The sequence below is a fragment of the Chenopodium quinoa genome, unplaced genomic scaffold (genome assembly GCF_001683475.1).
Source record: "Chenopodium quinoa cultivar QQ74 unplaced genomic scaffold, ASM168347v1, whole genome shotgun sequence".
In the NCBI taxonomy this organism is placed as follows: domain Eukaryota; kingdom Viridiplantae; phylum Streptophyta; class Magnoliopsida; order Caryophyllales; family Amaranthaceae; genus Chenopodium; species Chenopodium quinoa.
The window spans coordinates 1,446,806-1,468,814 of record NW_018743285.1 but is presented as its reverse complement, the minus strand read 5'-3'; the positions used below and the strand labels follow the sequence as shown (position 1 = coordinate 1,468,814).

At 33.6% G+C, this 22,009-nt stretch overlaps 1 long non-coding RNA gene and 1 pseudogene across 2 annotated transcripts; both read right to left on the bottom strand.

Moving 5' to 3' along the window:
* Positions 1 to 459: 459 nt before the first annotated feature.
* LOC110735613 lies at positions 460 to 16,100 on the bottom strand (annotated as a pseudogene).
* A 500-nt stretch (positions 16,101 to 16,600) lies between these two features.
* On the bottom strand, positions 16,601 to 21,243 carry LOC110735673. Of its 2 annotated transcripts, none has more exons than XR_002514149.1 (4): positions 20,984 to 21,243; positions 20,756 to 20,885; positions 19,587 to 20,001; positions 16,601 to 16,990 (listed from the first exon to the last, which is right to left on the bottom strand). It is a non-coding gene; the product is annotated as an uncharacterized LOC110735673 (long non-coding RNA). The 2 variants fall into 2 exon arrangements; XR_002514150.1 differs by having other exon boundaries at positions 16,601 to 16,980; positions 20,984 to 21,242.
* Between the last annotated feature and the right edge of the window lie 766 nt (positions 21,244 to 22,009).

Genomic DNA, 22,009 nt, shown 5'->3' with positions numbered 1-22,009 from the left:
TAAAAGGAACGCCTTTTAATATATAGTATAGATTACAGTAACAAGAATCCTCATTAATTCTCACACCGCAAATACCAATAACAACGCAATGAATAACTTTAAAATAGTAGTATGGAAAGCAACACATAAAACCCGAAACTAATATGACAAAACTTGAAATAAAAGAAGTTGAGTCATAAAAATTTGATTATGGTTGAAAAATTGTGGTATCACAAAAGTACAGTGCCATAGTGGTATATACTTCCTCCGTTTTTAAGTGCTCCATAGTGACATTTTACGTATGTCAATGCAAAACTTTAACCGTTAATATCTTTAATTATCATCAACTACAAATTATATACCAATTAAATATTAATAAGGATTAATACCGTTTTTTAATCCCAACTTTTACCAATTTAGTTTCATTAATCCCAACTTTGGATTATTTCTTAATAATCCCAACTTTAAGGTGACCTATCTTTCTTCAATCCCAAAAACCGGTTACTGGTTGAATGGGTTAATTTTTTTTTTTTTTTTTTGTTAAAGTGACATGTGTCGCAAATTATTGGTTAAAAAATTAAAAAAAAAAAAAACAAAATAAAACCAAAAAAAAAACAATTAAGAGAGAAAAAAAAAAAATCAAAGCCCCCAGCCCCCCTTTTACGGCCTAAATGACCACCCTACGCCGCCGTCTACAGCCCACCCCTTCCCCTTCCCATCCCCACCTCTCCTTCCCTGGCAACCTAACCCACCATCACCAACGTCGTACTCGCCATAAAACCCACCACCTATAAACCCACGAAATCCCACAAAATCCACCATCACCACCGCCGTAATCGCCATAAAACCCACAACATCCCACAAATTAGTGGTTGGTGTTGGTCGCGTTTATTAAGGGGGGTCTGCGGTGTAGTGTTAGTGACAGTTGGTGTCGATGTTGTTGTAATTGGTTGTAGTGTGAGAGAGATGCGAGGGAGCAGTGGTTGAGTAAGGGAGATGCGGTTGTCGGGGTAGAGTGAGGGAGATGCGGCGCTGCTGGTTGTGAGGGAGACTCGGGGTTTGTGAGTGTTGTTGTTGTTGTGGTTAGTGGGTCTGGTGTTGAGGGTTTGTGGTGGTTGGTGTTTTGGGTGGTGGCGAGGGTTTCGCGGTGTTCAGGGAGTTTAAGGGTGGCACTAGGGTGCAAATTGCTGCGATTTGTGGGGCTATGTGGGTGGCGACTGATTGGTGGTGGAGAGTTGCGATGTTTGGTGATTTTGGAGGTGCGAATGGACTGGCAGTGGTAGTGGAGGTTAGGGTGGGATTAATTAGATGGTGGTTTCCGTTGGGGGCTAGGGAGGAGGCGGTGGGGCTGCGGTGGGATGGAGGTGCCTGACTGGTTTGTTGTGATTTTTGGTTTCTTTTTGTTATTTATTTATTTATTTATTTATTTTTAAATTTTTGGACCAATCAGGACTTGACATGTGTCAAGTGACCTGGTAAAACAGGTTAAGAAACCGGTTGGGTAGGAGGAATGATAGGCCATGTCAAAGTTGGGATTAATAAAAATAAATTGGTCAAAGTTGGGATTAAAAAATGGTATTAATCCTATTAATAGGTCAAAGTTGGGATTAAAAAAAGGTATTAATCCTATTAATAACCTACTCATTGAGACGATTAAACAAGTACCCACAAGAATATATGTTTTCTTATCTAATTTACAAACATTGGTCTAAGTTATGTTTAATGAATAGTGCCAAAATCCCCAATGAGACACTTAAAAAAAAACGAAGGGAGTAGAAGCGTTTATGCTACCTAGAAAAGTGGATGAAGAACTTATGTTAATGTTAAGAGTTTATTTATTATTTTTTATTTTCAAGGAAAAATTGTTAGGAAGGTCCTTTTAAGTCGTCGACCTTGTGAGGAAGGTTCTTTTATGAAAAATGTGGCACAAAAGGTCCTTTTATGGCGTTTGGGTTGTGAGGAAGGTCCTTTGACCAAACTCTAGCGTTGACCTCCGTATTCCGGTCAAAAAAAGTCACATGTTGTGCACGTGACCACTTAAATCAACCTTTTTTTTTTTCTTTTTCTTTTTCTTTCCTCTTCATCTTCTTCCTCCCTTCAATGCCTGCAACTTAGAGTGATTGTAGTACCCAACACCCACAAAATGCCAACCCATACCCCAACAAATTGAGAGGGGTAACATTATCCTTAATCACAGACCACAAAAACGCAATCAACAACCAATCTTTAACAACTCCAGCAACATTCATAGTCAAAGACGATGTCTTCCCAACAAGAAAGAACACATCAAGATTCAAGGCAAAAGCACAAACAGAATTCGTCCCAAATATAAACCAATCTAGATGAAAACTCGACGAATCCCTTAGAATTGGGTACTCTACAATCATCCAAGGAATTGATAGAAACGCTAAACAATAAGGAGCAACATAATAAAGTGATGTAATCGGATTAAAACTAATACCATTTGTAGTTAACAAGATCTGAATCATTACCAATCTAGTAGCTTCAAATGCAACTGCCCTCAATTGTAGGGTTACACCCTAAGCATCAAATTTCGCCTCACCATAAGCAGCAATTGCAACCCCAAATGAAATCGACATCATATTCGCCATCGTTCCGCCTCGAAAGCTATCCTTCTTAAACATGACTCCAATTGAATACACAGCAACAGGCATCAAAGCTTTCAACATTTGAATGAATGAAACACTCAAATAGATTTAAGCCGAATTTGAAAGCCACAATGAAAATGCATAAAGAGCACCAATTGGAACATTGTAATGAATGATTTGAAAGGGAGAAAGGGTGGGGGAAAAGGATGGGGTTCCTTATTGCCGGAGGTGGAGGTGTGGTGGGCGGAGGTCTGGCCGGAAATGCCATTCATGGAGGTGTGGAATTGAAAGGGAGGAAAAAGATGAAGAGGAAAGAAAAGAAAAAAAAGGGCTAATTTAAGTGGTCACGTGCACAGTACGTGACTTTTTTTGGCCGAAAAAACGGAGGTCAACGCCGGAGTTTGGTTAAAGGACCCTCCTCACAACCCAAACGCCATAAAAGGACCTTTTGTGCCACATTTTTCATAAAAAGACCTTCCTCACAAGGTTGACCACATAAAAGAACCTTCCTCGCAATTTTTCCTATATTTAATCTAGGGTTAAAACTATAATGAGTCGAGTCGAGTCGAGTATCATAAACAACTATATATTCCCACCGTGTTTTAATAAGTGTTACACTTCCTTATTTGGCCGTACTATTATTTTTTTTTTTAATTATATTTTTCCTTTCACATTCATTGCTTTTCAATAAACTATCAACCCCACAATTTTTCATTTATAATTATTTACTCCTTAATACTCTAACTACCCCACTTACCACTTATTTTATTTAAGTCAATTAAATTGCCTAAAACTATATGCCAGTTAAACTGTAACACTTATTAAAACACGGAAGGAGTTGAGTACTAAGTTGAGACGATTCAAACATTGGTCTAAGTTAACGACTCATGTCATTCTTTGGTTAAAAAATTTCCCACCCTTTTTTTTTTTTTGTTAAATCTTCATATTTTTTTGGCAATTATATATATGAAGTATATTCTATATTGCATTTAACAAATTCTTTTTTTAATATATCTTTATTTTTTACACTACGTACAAAGGTGATATATTAGAATATACTCTCATTCAACTTTGTATATATATATATATATTTATATTTATATTTTACACCAACTGGGATTGACACTTAGCTTAGTATGTGTTTATTGATTTATTTATAAAAATAATAAAATTGATATTTAATAACTATAAATATAAATTGATCATTAATTATCGCAAAAAAAAAGTCACTTAAATTAGTTGTGCCGGTCAAAGTAAGCCAACAAACTAGGGACGGATGGGGTATACAAGTACATTGCACGGGTAGTAATTAACATAAATTTTTATTGTAAAATAAAAACCTATAATCATGAAATTTCCTACATTTTTTAAAAAACTTTTAATAACGATAAATAACTTTTGACATTAATATTCATATAATATTCAAGTTATTTTTTTTGAAAACAAATTCAAGTTATTTTGTTTCAATTGAAAACATAGGGCTTTTTTTTTCCCCAAAATTATTGTTAAACTAACATTATAATGCATAATTAGGTTAAGTAAAGCTAGTCTATATATATTTGTAATATAATTTCGTTATTTTAATATACAAAAATGGACTCACCAATACCCATAAATACAGTCTTGGATCTGACAATTTGATTCAGATGATTAATACAGAGTTAAATAAGTTATGGTCAAGTTGTTTCCTAAAAAAAAAAAAAAAGAAAAAAAGAAAAATAATAATAATAAAATGCAAGTAGTCAATTATTATCTTTGGGTCATGGTGCTTTAGGGCTTTGTTATGGTGAAGTTGCAATTTGCTCGGGTTGAGTTATTGGTCTTAGAAATCGCAAAATTTTAGCAAGGGCCGCTCCCATCTAGCTTTGGCTGGAGTCGCGCAATATAAATGAGCATTTACTAGAAAAAAAATGAATATTTACTAGAAAAAAAAAGTAAAAATTTATTTTTGAACATTGCAATGTATAAAAATAAACATTTATAATATAAAAAAAAAGACTAGGAAACTGAAAAAAAAAAAAAGATTGTACATTTGATATTATATAACTAATCATTTCAGTTGTAAATAAAAATGAACATATAATGTTATTTCTTATTCATCAACATTTTTTTTAAGTTTCAAGTGAAAAACCTTGAATTGTTCAATTCTCTTGAATGGATATCTTGCAATTTGCTGAATTATATGATTTAATACCAATTAAATAAATCAACAATATGTTTTTTTAATAATGAACAAAATGCTAATGTCTAACATTATTAATGCTAATGTTAATTGAACATCCTTTACTATAAATATGAACATTTTATACAACTGAACAAACACAACAATTTGTATAATATAAAAAAAATGAACATTTATTTTATAAGATTGAACATCATACGACATGAAAATGAACATTTATTTTATAAGAATGAATATCATACTCCATGAAAATGAACATTTGATTATTGTGAATTACAAAATTATTGTAAAATATGTTTTGTTAGAAAATATTCATTTTTGTTATAATAAATGTTCATATTTATGGCGACCTCATAAATAGGTAGCTGGACTTGGCCTCAGCTATTAGCGGTTGCTTAGAAATTATTGTCAACTAGTTTGTTCGGGCTTGAAGTATTGTTTAGGTACAATTCAATTTGGATTTTAATGAGGCCAAGTCAACTTGTATTGGGCCTTATTTAGGGATTTGTCAAACATCGCCCACAAATCTCTACATAAAGCCCACAATTATTTTTACTTTGACTCTTTGCCCTTTTTCTAATTTTTATCGAAATCATAATTCACTCTCACAAAGAATGTGGAGCTGGAGTGGATCGCCGAGGGACACCGGAGACCCGTCATCGTTGCCGGAAAGCGAGATAATTCGGGGAAAAAATTACGAAAAGTAGGGGTGGCGTCTGGCCGGGACGTCGCAACCGTGGCAGTGGCGCCTGGCCAGGACGCCGCCGCCATGGTTGTGGCGTCCTGGCCAGACGCCACTCCTACTTTTTGTAATTTTTTTTGTTTTTTTTGTTATTTTATTTAAACTTATTGTAATTTTTTTATTTTTGTTTTATTTTTTATTTTGTAATTTTATTTAAACTTTTTTTATTTATTTTATTTAAACTTTTTGTAATTTTTTTAAAGTTTTTGTTATTTTTGTGGTTTTTTAACTTTGATAAATTTGAAATTAAATATGTGTTAATAAGTTCAAAAAAAAAATAATTGTTTTAATCTGAAATTATGTTTAAATATGTGTTAATAAAATTATGTTTAATTTTGTATGTGTAAATTATATATAGAAATGAAATTTACAAATAAAAATTTTAGAAATTACTTATGTTAATTTTGTGTTAAATGTATTAATTAATCTTTATATAATTATATGTATTTAAAAATAATATGGCATAGTAGGATTTTTGTACATGATGGTCCCTTCGAAGATGCTCAACAAGCGATTGATTGGGCAAAACAAGTTGCAATTAGATCTGATTTTTGTTTAGTAGTAGCAACTCAGAAATCTCTCAAGGACTCTAGACGGCGACATGGTATGATGTATTGTCATTTAATATTTAAGAAATTCCATAAAATTGAAACCCAATCTATCCAGGCCAATTCTTGAGTTCATAGCGCAAAACCCGGCCGAGAAAACGAAAAAGGAGGATCTGAGTAATAAAATAAAACCAAATTAAATGAAATTCTGCAACATTTGAGATTGTCAGTCAATTAGACTAAAACCCAAAATAATTGAAACGTAAATCAACTAAAACTCTCAATAAACCCCATGCACGCAACACGCCATACTGTTAAACCAAGTATATCTACTACTACACAATAAATAAAAATTCAATGTAATTTCACAATAAATCAATAAAACCAAGTATATCTGAATGATATTCAAGCACAAAAGCAAGGAAATTGATTAGAAAAAAGAACGATATTACCATAAAGTGAAGAAATTAACAAGCAGCGGAAGAAATTTAACACGACTTCAACCCAAATTTGGTAAATTTCAGTCGGCTTCAATAGATAACTATGATTGTATAACAGTATAAGAATACAGGATCGTGATATACAATCAGGATAACGCCTCATAGACAGTGTCGACCACCACCATGGCTTAGATCACGAGGACCCCGAAGGGGTCGAGCGACCTAGAGGTCGCCAACGGCGGAACAGGAGTGCGTTTGAGTACATTCGTGGTCGTGGTCATGGTCGTACATCGTCATCCAGTCTTCTTCGTCTGTGAATATTCCCGGAACTGGTACAATAGCTTACTTTAATTTACATTATACAATGTTTTTTAGATTACTTCTGACTTGTTAACTGTGTATAATTATGTGTTCAATAGGAAGAGTTGATATTGATCAGTTTCCATACAAGGACAGGATACCTAACATCATCATGTCATACTTGGACGGGTGGAATGATGTAGTTGGAGATGGTAACTGCGGATTCCGGGTCGTGGCTGATGTGTTTCAGATGGGCGAAGACAACTACGGTTTAGTGCGTCAGTTGATGTACAATGACATTGCCTCAAACCGAGATGTTTATGGTCATGTGTACCAGCAAGACTTGGAGTGCGTACACTATTTCTATGTAACCTTATTTTTTTGTAGCTATTGTTATACAAACATTGATTTTTTGTATTCTACTTTTGACTACATTTATATCTTGCATGCATACGTTGCGCGTTACAAAGTAAAAAGATAATGTCAAATTTTAAAAACTTAAACGATAATGTCAAATGTTATAAACTTAAACGAATATGTCAAATGTTACAAACTTAAACAATATTTTCAAATTTTACAAACTTAAACAATAACTGCAAATTTTAGAAAATGTTCAGCAAATAAACCGGCAAAAAGATCAGTAATCCCACTTTGACACTGACTCCCAATGCGCAATGGCCCGTTCCAACTCATCAATAGCAAATCTCCCAGATACAGTCGTCATGTTGTCCCTCTCCTGAGAGAGTATCTGTCCCACTTGCATCAACTTTCCCATCCACTACACAAAAAAAAAAATATTATATTGAATAACGATATATAGCAATTACAAAAACACAACAATAAATGTTTAATGACACATACCACATCCACGACAGTGGCCGGTGGCATATCATGGTCATCTATATTCTTCCCCGCACCATGGCGAAAATGCGACACCTTCAAAAAATTAAAAAATGTATACACATAAAAAAAAATTATAAGAAAAATAACTACCAAAAACCAAATCAAATAAACTAAAAAAATACTAGCAAAGTAACCTGAAAAAGAAATTAACATAACACTTAAAATAAGTTAAAGAATAAAATATACACAAACAAAGAAAAAAAACAACACATACAAAATATATATAAACATAAAAGAAAAATTAAAAAAAATAAACTAAACGAAAACATTAACAACTAAACAGAAAAATGTACTAACAAATTGCAATAATAAATATAAAAAAAATGAACAAAACAAACATACAAAGAAATGTAAAGGAAGTATAAACGTAAAAAAAAATACAACAACATTGAACAAAATTTATAAAAATAAACAACAAAATATACAAAAACAAACAAAAAAAAATCTGATTTTTTTGTTAAAAAAAAACTTAAAAAAACTTTAAAAAAAACATAAAACAAAAACAAAATTTTAATTTCAAAAAAAAAATTACTGAAGAAAACAAAAAACAAAAATCAAAATAAAAATAATGATTTTCAAAAAAATAAACAAAAAAAAAAATCTGATTTTCAAAAATAAAAACTTAAAAAAACAAGTAACAAAAGACAAAAAAAAAAAATTCTAATTTCAAAAAAAAAAATTACATAAAAAAAATCTGATTTAAAAAAAAAAAGAAAAAGGGGGGGGGGGGGGGGGGGGGCGCACGGGCAGGACGCCACGCCGGTGGCGGCGACGCATGGGGAGGACGCCACGCTGGTGGTGGCGGCGCCAGTTCTAGACGCCAGAACCTTGGCGGCGGCGTCCATCCCAGGCGCCAGGGCCGTGGTTCCGGCGTCTGCTCCTGGCGCCGCCACCACCGGCGTGGCGTCCTCCCCATGCGCCCCGCCTTGCCACGACAATTTTTATTTTTTTTGGGAAAAAAACCTACCTTTCCACCGTGAGACCTCCTTCCCTCCGCCGCAAATTCCTTGTCTTGCCGCCTCGACATTGCCATACTTTGAATTTTTTTTTTTAAAAAAACGTAGAATGAAAGTGAGTGAGATTTTTTTTTGAGTGATGAGAGAGTGTTTCATTTTTTTTTTTTTGGTCAAGGGCAATATTGTCAATTCAATGGAAATTTGTGGGCTTTAGTTGGTAATTTGTAGGCGATGTTTAGCAATCCACCTTATTTAAGGGTGTATAATAACTTTAAATTTGGTTTTGAAATATTGCTTACAATCTGATCCATTTTCTATTAAATCCAATTTGATTGTGAATCTTTGCAATGGCAAGTACTTTTTTTTGGCCTGATGGCCCTTAAAACTAAATCACTAATTTTAACATTGGCTTACCATTTTAACTTTTTTTTTCTCCTTATGCAATGGTACGTGTAAATAAATGGTTAATGTTTAACTATAAAAGGTCAAATTAAAAAATTTAGACAAAACTAAATTGGACTATTACATTTTTAAGTGAATAGAACAAGTTCTTAGAATCTAAACCATCTATTTTTATACGATGTAATTGAAATAGGTTAAGGTTGATTTTGGATTACTTTATCGGACTACCTACCTTGAATTAGCTTGTAAATTGAGACACTTTAAGTCATAAAGCTTATGATTCATAAAACCTTGGACATGTATAAAAGTATTACAAGCTAGTAAAAGTTAAAGGTAATAATATTTTGAACTTTTTCATTCCCTTTTCCAAATTAATTGAATATTAAGTGTTCTTTTCTTAAGTCATTGTATAATATAATATGACTTCGATCTAATCACCATAAGTAATGGTAGAATTAATCAATTCATAATTTAAAGTCAAGAAATCATTAATTAAAACAAGTACACCCACAATAAAAGATGGAAGAAAAATAAAATTGTAGCTGCCTCAAATCCTACCTGTCATAATCTTCATGTATCATTTTTCTAACAGTTAGTTGATTATTTAAAAAACATATAAATAATTGTCGGAGCCAACTTTTTGACGTGGTCGATTTTTATCAAAAACCTAATCTTTCCATATAATTATCATCTTCTTGATTAAGATTTAAAGTTGAAAGCAATCAACTTGAGGGATTAAACAAAATTATTTAATTTACCATATCAATACATATCACATCCATGGTTTCGAGGAAATTTTTAAATATTATACTCATTCACTTTTTGTACTCAATCACCGTTTTAAAGTTGTTTCTATTTATTAGAGTATAAAACCAATTTTGTGACTCGTTTACACATTGTCACTACCGGTTTTAATTATATTAACTCCAGTTTTAATATTTTAAATAAATAGTTTCTTACCTCTTCTTGTGGAGCTAGATTGTTTTGATTAATCTCTTACTTTCACTCTCTCTCAACCTAAAAGTCAAATCAACTATATAATTGGTTGATCATTTAAGTCAACAGAGTAAAACACAAGTTAGTAAAAGAAAATTATGAACAATAATTTAATTAATTAATATCTCCATTTGTAACTCTTTGTTTACACTTTAATTTTGGTCATCAATATTTGAAAATTTGATAAGAAATTCTCGCAGTACAAATGACAAAACGTGCAATACCATATGAGAACATATAAATTGGATATGTTAGATTGTGTATATTACAAACTATTAAATCAATTATAATATTTCTTATGTAACACTTTCTTTGTTTTAAATTAGATAACACTTTTCTTTTATCATGTTTGCCAATGCATAAATTTAATCGTAAATATCTCAATTTATCAATAATTAAATTTTTTTTAAAAAAATGATATTTTGAAAATACACATTAAAAGAATTATTCCAACAAGATTATGACTATGTTTTTTTTCTTTTTATTTTTTTAAAATATTTATAAATCACAAATAATAGCATTATACTAAAACAGACACCAGGAATGACAGATGTTACTTTCTGATGCTGTTTTTTCCCTACCAACTCCCCCTCTCCTTTTGGCCAAAAATGTTTTATTTTTAGAATATTTGTATAATACAATTATAATAACATTGTTCCAAATCTTATGTATTATCTTTACATAAAATGTATTTCTTTTTATTTCGTGTTCTTAATTCTTCCATACACATTTACCGAAAGTATTATTTCAACTGTTTTTAAATTACAGAAAAAGTGAGCCACTGGTTCAGATACAATCATTACCTCCTGAACATCTTTTAGACGGAATATTATTGAATTTTTCCCAAAAAGTAATAATAAAATTGATTCATATAATTGATATTAAAGAAATTACTTTAAAACATCACTTTAATTTTTTTTTAAAAATACCTCTAATATTTTATTTCCTATACTAATGGAGTATAAATATGACTATGAAATAAATGATGTGTTCGACAACTATATCATAAGTCTAATTCTAGGAAAATATCAATCAATTTTTTGTTATTACATGATTAAATAAATTAATATCTTAGTAAATACAAAAATAAAAAAAAAATTATTCTCTTTTGCTGAAATATCTTATTGATATAATAAATTTATTACATTCGACATTATAAGTAAGTTGCATAGTAAAAGATATGTCGGACGTAGTGACAAGTGACATCTTCTTGTGTATCCTTTTTTTTCGATAAATAGCTATCATCTATAAATAAACTTTTAAGGCAATTAACAAACAATAATTATTGGATAGCTTCAAACACAAATTTATATAATAACAAAGAGCGACGATATCATGTTCATGTAGTGCATCAATTCATAAACAGAAAATTTTCTATTAATAATAGGATTAATAGCGTTTTTTAATCCCAACTTTTACCGATTTAGTTTCATTAATCCCAACTTTGGATTATTCCTCAATAATCCCAACTTTAAGGTGGCCTATCATTCTTCATATCCAACCGGTAACTAAACCTATTATATCAGGTCACTTGACACGTGTCAAGTCCTGATTGGTCTTAAAATTAAAAAAAAAACCAAAAAAAAAACCACAAAACACCACCAGCCCTCCTCCCTTTCCAGCACCGGCCCGCCTTAACCCCACCATTGCCCAGCCTGCCGCTGCATTCCATGCCGGTGACCGTCGCCGATTTCCCCCTACCTCAAAACACTATCCACGCAACACCAACCAAACCCCTCCCCCACTCCCAGAAACTCCAAATCGCTCCTCCACCACCCCGAAACCTTAGCGGCTACGGTAAAACGATGGTGGGGGAGGGGTGTTTGGGGGTTTTCGAAAGTGGGGAAAGTGGTTTTAAGGCGTATCGAGTGTTTTAAGGGAGATTTGATGGTGGGGAAGGTGTTTTCAAGGCATTTTGAGAGTCGGAAAATGAGGGAAGGAAGGCGGTGGGTTGCATCACCGGCGTGGAGGAAGAGGGGAAACGGGCGCTGGGAGAGGGGAAATAGCGGCGCTAGGGGAGGGGGATAACGGCGTTGCAGGGGGTGGGGGAATAGCGGCCTACAAGGGGAAGTGGAAATGGTTGGCGACGGTGGCGAGAGGTGGCTGGCCGGTTTCGTGGCTGGTGGCTGGTTTTCTTATTTTTTTTTAGAATTTTTAAAATTTTGGTTTTTTAAAAAAATATTTTCTTAACCAATTAATTTGTGACATGTGTCACTTTAACAAAAAAAAAAAAACCCATTTAATCGGTAACCGGTTTTTGGGATTGAAGAATGATAGGCCACCTCAAAGTTGGGATTATTGAGGAATAATCCAAAGTTGTTATTAATGAAACTAAATTGGTAAAAGTTGGGATTAAAAAACGGTATTAATCCTTAATAATATAGGTTAGTGTTGCCTGTTTGTGGATTATTATTGCCTTTAATGGTCTGAGTAGTATTTATTTCTATTGAAATTATTTTATTAGATATAAAGGTGATATATTATTTGCAATTTATATATTTACATGTATGTTGTGCTAATAGTTTTATTGTAAATTTTATTCTGTTATTTGATTAATATTTTCATGTTTACAAATAAGTCTTTAGTCATATAGTCATTAGATTGTATAGTTTTATTGGGAATAATATGCATTATCATTAACGTAATATAATGTATACTACTTTTTTTAATATTTACAATACAACTAATCAACAATAACTTTTTTTTTTTTCTCAATAGTAATTTTAATAATTTTTCCTTATTATTATTTTTCTGTATGCATTGTATTTGTTTATACCATATGAGTTACCTCATTTTTATATTATATCACAATTAATTATGGGAAAAAGATTATTATTTATGTAAAAAAAAAGAAGATTATTACTATCGTGCATCACACGGGCACTAATCAAAGTAGAGTTTATAAATAAGGTTAAAAGTCAAAACGTGTCATCTAATTCGAAAGGAGAAAGTGTTGAATACATGGTAAGAAAAATTATGCGGCGAGAAAAATTGTGTATTAGAGAATGTAGAACCAAAATGGAAAAAACCATTTTTTTTTTTTTTGGGTGAGAAAGAGGGCCAGAGGGGCAAGCCCCTAAAAACAAAAGTTCTCCGCATTATAGTTAATGAAATTTCGTTTTAAAAGTCAAATGGGACATGAATATCTTGCATTAGTATGCTTCTAGATAGTACTCCAATTTCCCTTAAATAGTACTGCATCCAACTTGAATAGTTGAACATTCAATATATGGAGTTCTAATTAAGCTTAAGTGATTTAATTAGAGTAAAATTTTGTTGAATATATATGCACACAGATGTATATATAATGACTATAAAGTACTCCATATATTTTAATATTGATGGCTTATTATTTGCTTTGCTTATTGCAAGAGAAAATTCAAAATAGTAATGGAACGAAGAAGATGAATAAACAATTTTGAAAATGTAAAAATTGATTAATACAGAGTAATCGTGAAAGAATACCGAAAACTTATAGAAGTACCATTTTTTTTTCACCTTACCTTATAGGTTACTCTAGTTTATTTCTTGTTGTATATCCCAATTTTACTTACTAAAATCGATTGGGTAATGCTGTATGTAGTCCTTAGGGTCATGAATAAACATTTAATAACTTTTATTATTTGGTATTAATTTAGGAATCATGTCAAAATCATGCGCAAATCAATGTTATATTTTCATTTTTTTTTTCAATTTTAACTAATTATAATGGGTTATATTATTATAATTATTTTACGAATAATAAAATATAATTACTACACCATACTTATTGTTATGAGTAATATACACTACTGAGTAGTAAACTTTGCAATTTGTTTCAAGGAAGGTACTCAACTTTCATTTATATCACGCAAGGTACTCAAGGGAGAGTACTAAACTTTTCCCACCTACAACAACGGTTATAGGAAAAATCTAAAATTCCGACAAAATTAAAGGAAGGTACTAAACTTTCAATTTATTCCAAAAATGTCTGTTGTAACTAGCCTTACATTTTTAAAACAAATTCAGAGGCGGTATATATTTGGCTCCATATTTCATCTTGAACACTCTTTAATAGCATCAGAATCACTTCATTTGCATTCAAAAAATTGAGGAAAAAAGATTAAGTGGCCTAAAAAAAAATTTAGCAATTTGAATTTACAGAAATAAGAGACGTCTATGAGCAGTTTTGGGGGTGAATGCAGGTTCAAAGAGATGTAACTATGGGCTGTTAGTGTCCAAAAGCAGGGCATGGACAAAGGATAATCCTGGTAGGAGGTTCCTTGCTTGCCCTGATTATGATGCCGACACAGGAAGAAGGGGCTGCAAGCACTTTAAATGGGTTGATTAGGAGGATCCAACTAATTTCCAGAGGTAATTTTAGGGTTAATGCAAGACAAACAGGAGTTGAATAATGAAGTCCTTAGTATGAGTAAGGAACTGAGGCAATCTAAGCAGCATGTAAGGAAAATAGAGATTGACTACCTGCTGCTGAAGATGAGAAGGGTTGCTGCACTGAACCTTAGGGTCAATTGTGATTTGTGGAAGTTGGCTGTTCTTGTGTGTGTAGGGATTTGTTGGTATATGTTTAGGAAGTAATGTAATGAAAAAAATCAATGTAATGTAGATCAGGTTTACCTTAGTGCTTGCTTTTTCTCTTAGACCTTGCAAGGTCCTGTAATGACCTTATGTAATCAATGGCTTGATTAATGAATGGAAATGACTTTAAATTAATTAAGTGAATATGTTTTGCCTAACTTGGAATACCTGGAATGCTTGACTAGAAATAACAGTTGATTGGCTTTGTTGGCTTGACAATGGATACTCTTGACCAAAAGAGTAGACTGTTTAATCTCCCTTACAATCACTGTAAAATGCTCTCTGAACTGGTTGTCTTGGTGGAGCAGGCTGGGCTTGAATGTTTGTAGGTTTAAAAAACAAGTGTTAATGACATATTATCAATAAAGTGAAGAATTTACAGATTGATAGGCTAGTGTGCTTACAATAGTAACTCTTTGATATCCATTGGGGTAAGTGTACACCTCAACACCTCTCATGTGCATTGGAACTGTAGGAGTTGTATTTGGTTCCTGTTCTGCATCATTTGGGTGGTTGTTAGTGGAACCCTGCTGCCTATCCTCACTAGAATTTTTGCAACCTCTTTTGTTATGGCCTGTGACACCACACAGGCTGCATCTCACAGCTGAACCAGTCTTTCTCAACCTGCCAGAAGCTGTTACTTTTCCCACATGATACCTCCTGTTTTTCTTTGGCCTTCCTTGAATTTTCTTCAACTTTGGTGCTATAACAACACCATCAGCTTTAGGCCACTATTGAGGCCCATTCAGTGGCTCAAGAAGGAAGTCATAGGCCTTGAGATAAGTCTTCTTTGTGAAGTACTCATTCACATAATGCTCAGGCTCATCAACTTTGTTCCACACTACCACAACATGTTTGCAAGGAATTCCACTTATTTTCCAATCATTGCAACTACAAGTTCTGTCTTGTAAGTTGACCACAAATTTCTCTTGTGTAGCACCTTGCCTCACCCCATAACAGAAAGCTCCATCCCAAAAAGCATTTCACCCCCTTGCCCATATCTTATTTCTCTCAAGAATCTTTTGAATCCTAGGGCATAATAGTACATCTTTCTTGCCTATTTAATCTCTCTTTATGTGGAACCTCTCCATTAACTCCTCTCTAATATCTTCTAACATAGTGATAATGGGCTTATGCCTTGAGGTGAGACTGTAGGCATTGAATACTTCACTCATGTTGTTGTCCACACTATGATAACAAGACATAGGGGTGTAGAATTCCCTACACCACTTCTTGTAATTTCTCTTTAGCAATCCTCTGTTGCATCTTCTGATATTGCTCTCATCTGAGCAATGTTAGCTATAAAGTCATTCTCTGTGTTGCTCTTAGCAATTATCTAGAATTGCTTCTTATATTCAAGCCCTCCTCCAAACACGGTTCTGAAATTGTAGTATACATGCCTGGCAAAAACCCTTGTCTCAGCCGCCTCTGGGAACACATCAGCAACAGCTTGCTGGTCTGACATGAAAGTGTAACTAGCCCCTTATTGTGCTCCCAAGTCATTTGCAAGGAGGGAAAGAAACCAGGTCCAAGTATCTGTTTTTTCAACCTCAACTACAGCTCATGCAATGGGGAACATTTGATTGTTCCGATCCATTCCCACTACAACAAGTAATTGACCACCAAAAGGCCCTTTCAGCACTACTACATTTTTGACCTATTGCAACCCTCAAATCCGTTGCATTAGGCGTCAAAATCCGTGGCATTAGGCCTAACGCAACGGCCATGTACCGTGGCATCTGATGGCGTTGCAATAGGTCTAATGCAACGACAAATGACACCTAATGCCATGGCATCAATGATCCGTTTAGATCAACACCTTATGCAACAACAACATTATTGTCGTGGCATTAGCTATAATACCTAATGCCACAGTTTCCTATACATAATGCCACGGTTTCTTATACCCAATGCCACGGTTCCCTATACCCTAATGCCAAATAATAATAATAATTATCAAAAAAATTTAAAAAAAATCAGAATTTAATAATATAGATTAAAAGTTTGTACATTGTTATCTATAAGAAAATTTACAAAATTAAATTATCACTAGTTAAACTAAGAAAAAAACAATTAAAATGTTAAAACTAAATCATTTTGTCCCCCAAACCATATTTTCAGCAATTGTTTGGACCGCATTATCATTTCTTTTTCCCGCTTCTCCAATTTCTCAAAAAAAGCAATTCGGGAAGCACCTTCTTCAACTTCAGTATCCACCTATTTTACTAGTACTTGATGATGCTGAATGCTGCTGGAGCTCTTTGCAACTCAGTGTTCAAAGTTTCCTTAATCGAGTCCAACTCCTGTCATAGCAATCGTTGATGTGCTCAAGCATTTGTTTACACCTACATCATCCTAAATATGGGTCAGTTCGTTCTTATCGTCGAAAACTAATTAGTTCATGAATAATAATTGCAAGCTATACCAGTAAAAATAACAAAGTCAAAAATCAGTGTAGTTAATTCCCTACAACCTGCATATATCAAATAAAACCCAAAAACCTTATAAAAACACAATCAAATTTCAAGAATTGAGAATAAAAAAAGAAGATAAACATCCATCATTCCTCTTTTCTCATATATTATTCAAGTAGAAAAAAAGAAGTAAAAAATACCCGGAGGATGTAGTGGCTACAACAACCAATAAAGTCCACATCAAAACCTTTCATGTGCCTTAAACCCTAAAATTACATGTGCAAATGTAATAACAAGCATCTTTAAGCATTTTCACTATTCTCTAAGAATTGAACTACACTGCAGTCTGTGCATGAGAGGTGTGCAATACATAGGGACATTGTTCAAAAGCTCATAACATACAAGTAAGCAGTTGTATCAAGGTTAATGAAAATAAACTCGAAGTTTCGAAAGTTTATTCGTGTACCTGCATGTTGTTCGATAACCATATTTTTGTTCCAAGCACATAGGATAATCAACAACATAGAAAACACTATCTTACAAAGCCATCAGCTAATATGCTATTAGATAAGGTTAGCTTTTAAACAATCATCACATTAAACAGGGCTTATCACAGCATGACAATTACTCAAGTCACAGACAGATACCAACTTCAAAACTTTGAAAGCTTCTTTTATAATAAGCATCATTAGAATAACAACAATCCGTCTTTAAGGAGGCTAAACATAATTATATACTTTTAGGTTTTTTATTCTCTCTTAATCGATCTCTCACTCCCTCTCTCAAATGACTTAGACAAGAGTGTGATATTATTCATATTTAATTAAAAATAATCGAACAATTGTATTATTTGCACAACTAAAATAAGAACATTTCAGAACAGGAGTTCACTAACACTGACCTGATTTCACAATTTAGCTAAAAAGAAACAAGATAGAATTAACTGGTTTTAATTACCTTAGTTGTACAAAAACATGTCACACATTTGTGGTTTACTAGTTTATAAGCTTAAAGTTACTGATATATACAAATGTAGCTTAATTTTACTAATATAAAGTTACTATAGGAGTCATAACTCAAAGAAACACCAATTAAGGGGAAAATTTTCGCTATGTCGTATGTCAGAATCAAGGAATACTAGCTGATTCAGTTGAGGAATACTGGAACAATAGTCATCTAACTGAGACAGATAAACTGCTGTAATCAATAGATAACTAAGATAGGTAACCCACAAGCCAGAATGCTCTCCAAATTTGCATGTAGACAATAATAAGAAATACAACACGAAATATAAGTAGCGATTGTAGGTAACCAAAGCTAGATAAGCAGCAACTTGAAATAACTGGGTAAGGTCTGAATGACCTCCTGATACCCTCATAAACAACCCCAGAAATGCAGCGATTGCAGAATAAATTTCACTTGTAAACTCCTTTCTTACCTTCAGAAACAGAAAAGAACAGGTAGATTTAACTTCTAAACAGACTAAATCATTTGCCTAAATTTAAGAAAGCTAAATTTAACTAGAAAAACTAAACAAGACACTGGAGAATCGCAGTCGAAATCTGCTGAAGAATAACTTAGAGAAGCCGATGAACTACTGAACAATGACGAGGATCTAAGGAGGTTGTTGAAGGAGATAAGTCAGATAACAGACAAGGAAAACAGAAAATGAGAATCGAATAAAAAAGGTTTTGAATTGGTTTTGGCGTCGTCCGGAATATGGAACATCGGTATGAAAGCAGCCGTAAAGCTCAAGGGAAGACCAAAACTGTTGAAACGATCTACGAAAAACGTCCGAGCATAGATAATGCACCCATCAGTAATCCTTTAGAGATTGGAAATGTTAAAAAAAATGGTAGATGAGTGTGTAGCCTATCCCTTGGATTCCAGAAACAATCAACTTGCCAAACAAGTGATCATACCAAAATTACTAGATGATCAGGTGGATGCTATTGGCATATATGAAAGACATTCAAAACAAGATAAAAGAGAGAGTTTGTAAAGGTTGTACAGCATGGAGAGACAGGTACAGCGTAGAGCAAAGGGCAATAATGTTGTACGAAGATTTGAGTCATAATAAATGGGTTGATAATGATGATGGGAAGATACTGCTAGTGTTGGACCATGTTGAGGACAAAGTTGATTTGAGTAAACTAGGGAATTTGTACGGCAAAAACTTCTTCAAGATTGTGTTGTTAAGCAGAAGCAAGGACGTGTGTGAATCAATGGTCGTAGGACATGAGAATATAATTCAAATAACAAAGTTGACGACAGAAGAAGAAAGATGTCTTTTCTGGAGAATTGTTTGCGATGAAGATGACTTTAGTGACCTAGTAGTATCTACAACAGCGTAAAGTAACACACTCACCACACAAGGACACACAGGGAAAAACAAAACAAGCAACACAAAGCCACAACTACAGGCATACTAAAATCTTCCCAGATATGTCTAATACAAAACCAAGTAGGAATAAACATCAAGGCAGCAACGACAAAAAAAAAAAAAAAAAAAAAAAAAGGAAATAAACAAAACATACCAGCAGACATGACTAGGGCAGCTTCACTTTCATAATTTCCCTCCTCTAAATCCTCAATATGGATAGCCGCTTTAGGCTAGGTCAACTTGGTGAAAGATCTCTCCTCAACAGGTAGCTCGTAGAAACGATCAATCAATTTCGAAGACTTAACAACAATTTAAGGACACATTGACCAACTGACAGGGTTCCTAGATCCTTTCATAGCAGAATTCTAAATGCTTTAATGTCTATTTTAGACATTTGATCTCAGCAAATGCTACCTTTTTCTTCCAGCTAAGTTTTGGCGCGTCTCTTATAATCAACCTTTGCCTGCTTGAATTCTGTCGCTGCTATACTTCGTTTCTGATTTGGCAAAGCAGCCTCCGCACATTGGCTGAGAAGGTTAGCTACTGAAACAGCAATTTGTGTCTGCATTCTAGTACACAACTTAAAGTTATTGAAGGACTTCAGCTCATCAGGATGCACAAAACAATGCCAGACTTTATGCAAATTCATATCATCAAGAAACCAAAATGTTCGGTATGTAATCTCACTAATCCGAGTCTAACCATCAAGTTGTGTAATCCATGAAATCATCCTTTGAATTTAACTTCTAAACAGAATAATTCATCAGCATCTAAAACAAAACCATTTCCACCTAAATCATGTGCCTTTAACCAAGACTTGAACAACCTGTCATCCTAAGTCAAGTAGCCTGAAGTCCACTCATTTCAAAGTAAATTACAGAATTTATAGCAAATAATCCCCAAAAATAACACTAATTAAGTAATCAACTCAGAACCTAAATAATTAAACCCTAATTATACAGTCAAATGAACAATACATATAAATCAATACTTATAATTAAACCCTAATTAACCTAATCAGACAAATTCTCATTGTTACAATACATAAAAAAACATTTGATAACTCAAAAACTTAGAAAATAAACATCTAAACATTTCCAGTGAACACAAGATAAAGCAATCAAAATCACACAACCTAGAAACAATAGTTAATAAGACTCGTAAATTCCGCAAAATTAGACATAAATCTGAAATCATATAAATCAAAGCCTAAACATGGACTTGTTTTTTGGCAGATTTTTCTGTTTCCTGATGAATGCAGAAGAGATGAATTAGAGAGGAGCGAGAAAGAAGAAAAAGGAGAGATAAAGAGATAAGGCTTACTCAAAGATCAGGGCACGAAGCTGGAGTTTGAGTGACGTTAGTTCAGCAACTCTCCACCACGGCCATAAATTACAAATCAAAACTCACCGTCGCTGCTCTTCACCACCGCCAACAGTTACAAATCGAAACCCTAGAAATTGAAAAAAAAAATCAAAAAATTGAACTAGTAATTATGCAAAGGAACCCCAAATTTGAAATTTAAAGAGGAAAGTTTAAAGAAGCTCATACCATGAACACCAATCAAAACCCTAAAAATCGAACCGCACTGTCGTTATCACTCGCGACCACCATCACCACCGTAACCATCAGTGAATGAGGGTGGAGAAGAAAGAGAGAGAATTTAATTTGTGAACGACGGTGGTTGTGGATGTTGTTGCAGCTGCGGCGATGGTTGCCTTCGTCTTTGAGGAAGAGAAGAGGGAGAAGGAGAGAAAAAGAGAGGAGAGAGAACTGAGATGGTGAGGTCTGAGGAGAGTGAACTTTAAGCGCATTTTCATACGGAATATTTAATATCACTGCCGTGGCAATAACCTTTCAGGTCGTTGTATTAGTACACCTAATGCAACGGTTTCTTAAAGCCGTTGCGTTAGCTCCACCTTTTGATGTACAAGGTTTATGCCGTTGTATTAGGCTTATCTAACGCAACGACAATAAAATAAGCCTTTGCACTAGCTCTTTTTTAGCCGTTGCATTTGATTAAAAATGAAGTAGTGCAGGTAGCAGCCATCAAGTGAAATAAAGGGTTTGAACCTACAAGGAAACCCTTTTTCAGAGCTTCAAAACAAATGTACAATCTCTCAAACACATATGCATTCAACTGCAATTTCATTGTATTTCCCATGTTACTCCTCCTTATTTCTGTAACATACCTAGGCAGGAGAGAGTATTTCTCTTCATACTCCCCTACAATATTAGTTGCCCTTTCTTGCCCTATATGCCATCGTTCGGCTCACTTTCATCCCTTTCTCTAACCAATGAGTCTCAATTATGTCATGGACCTTCATATAAGGGTTCACTCTAAACTTGTTACCAAAATAATCTGCAATCCAACCTGAATTCATTGTCTTAATCTTCATAGACCTCCTACAAGTATGCTCCATAGTATGAAGTTTCACCTGAAAATTCCTTTTACCCTGCTCCATAGATGCCCATATCTTCCAAGGATAACCCTTTGGAAATTGCTTGCACTTAGCCCCAACCCTATTTGGATCATTCCTATAAAAATGTAAGTTCCTTCCACACTCTACTGTGTAC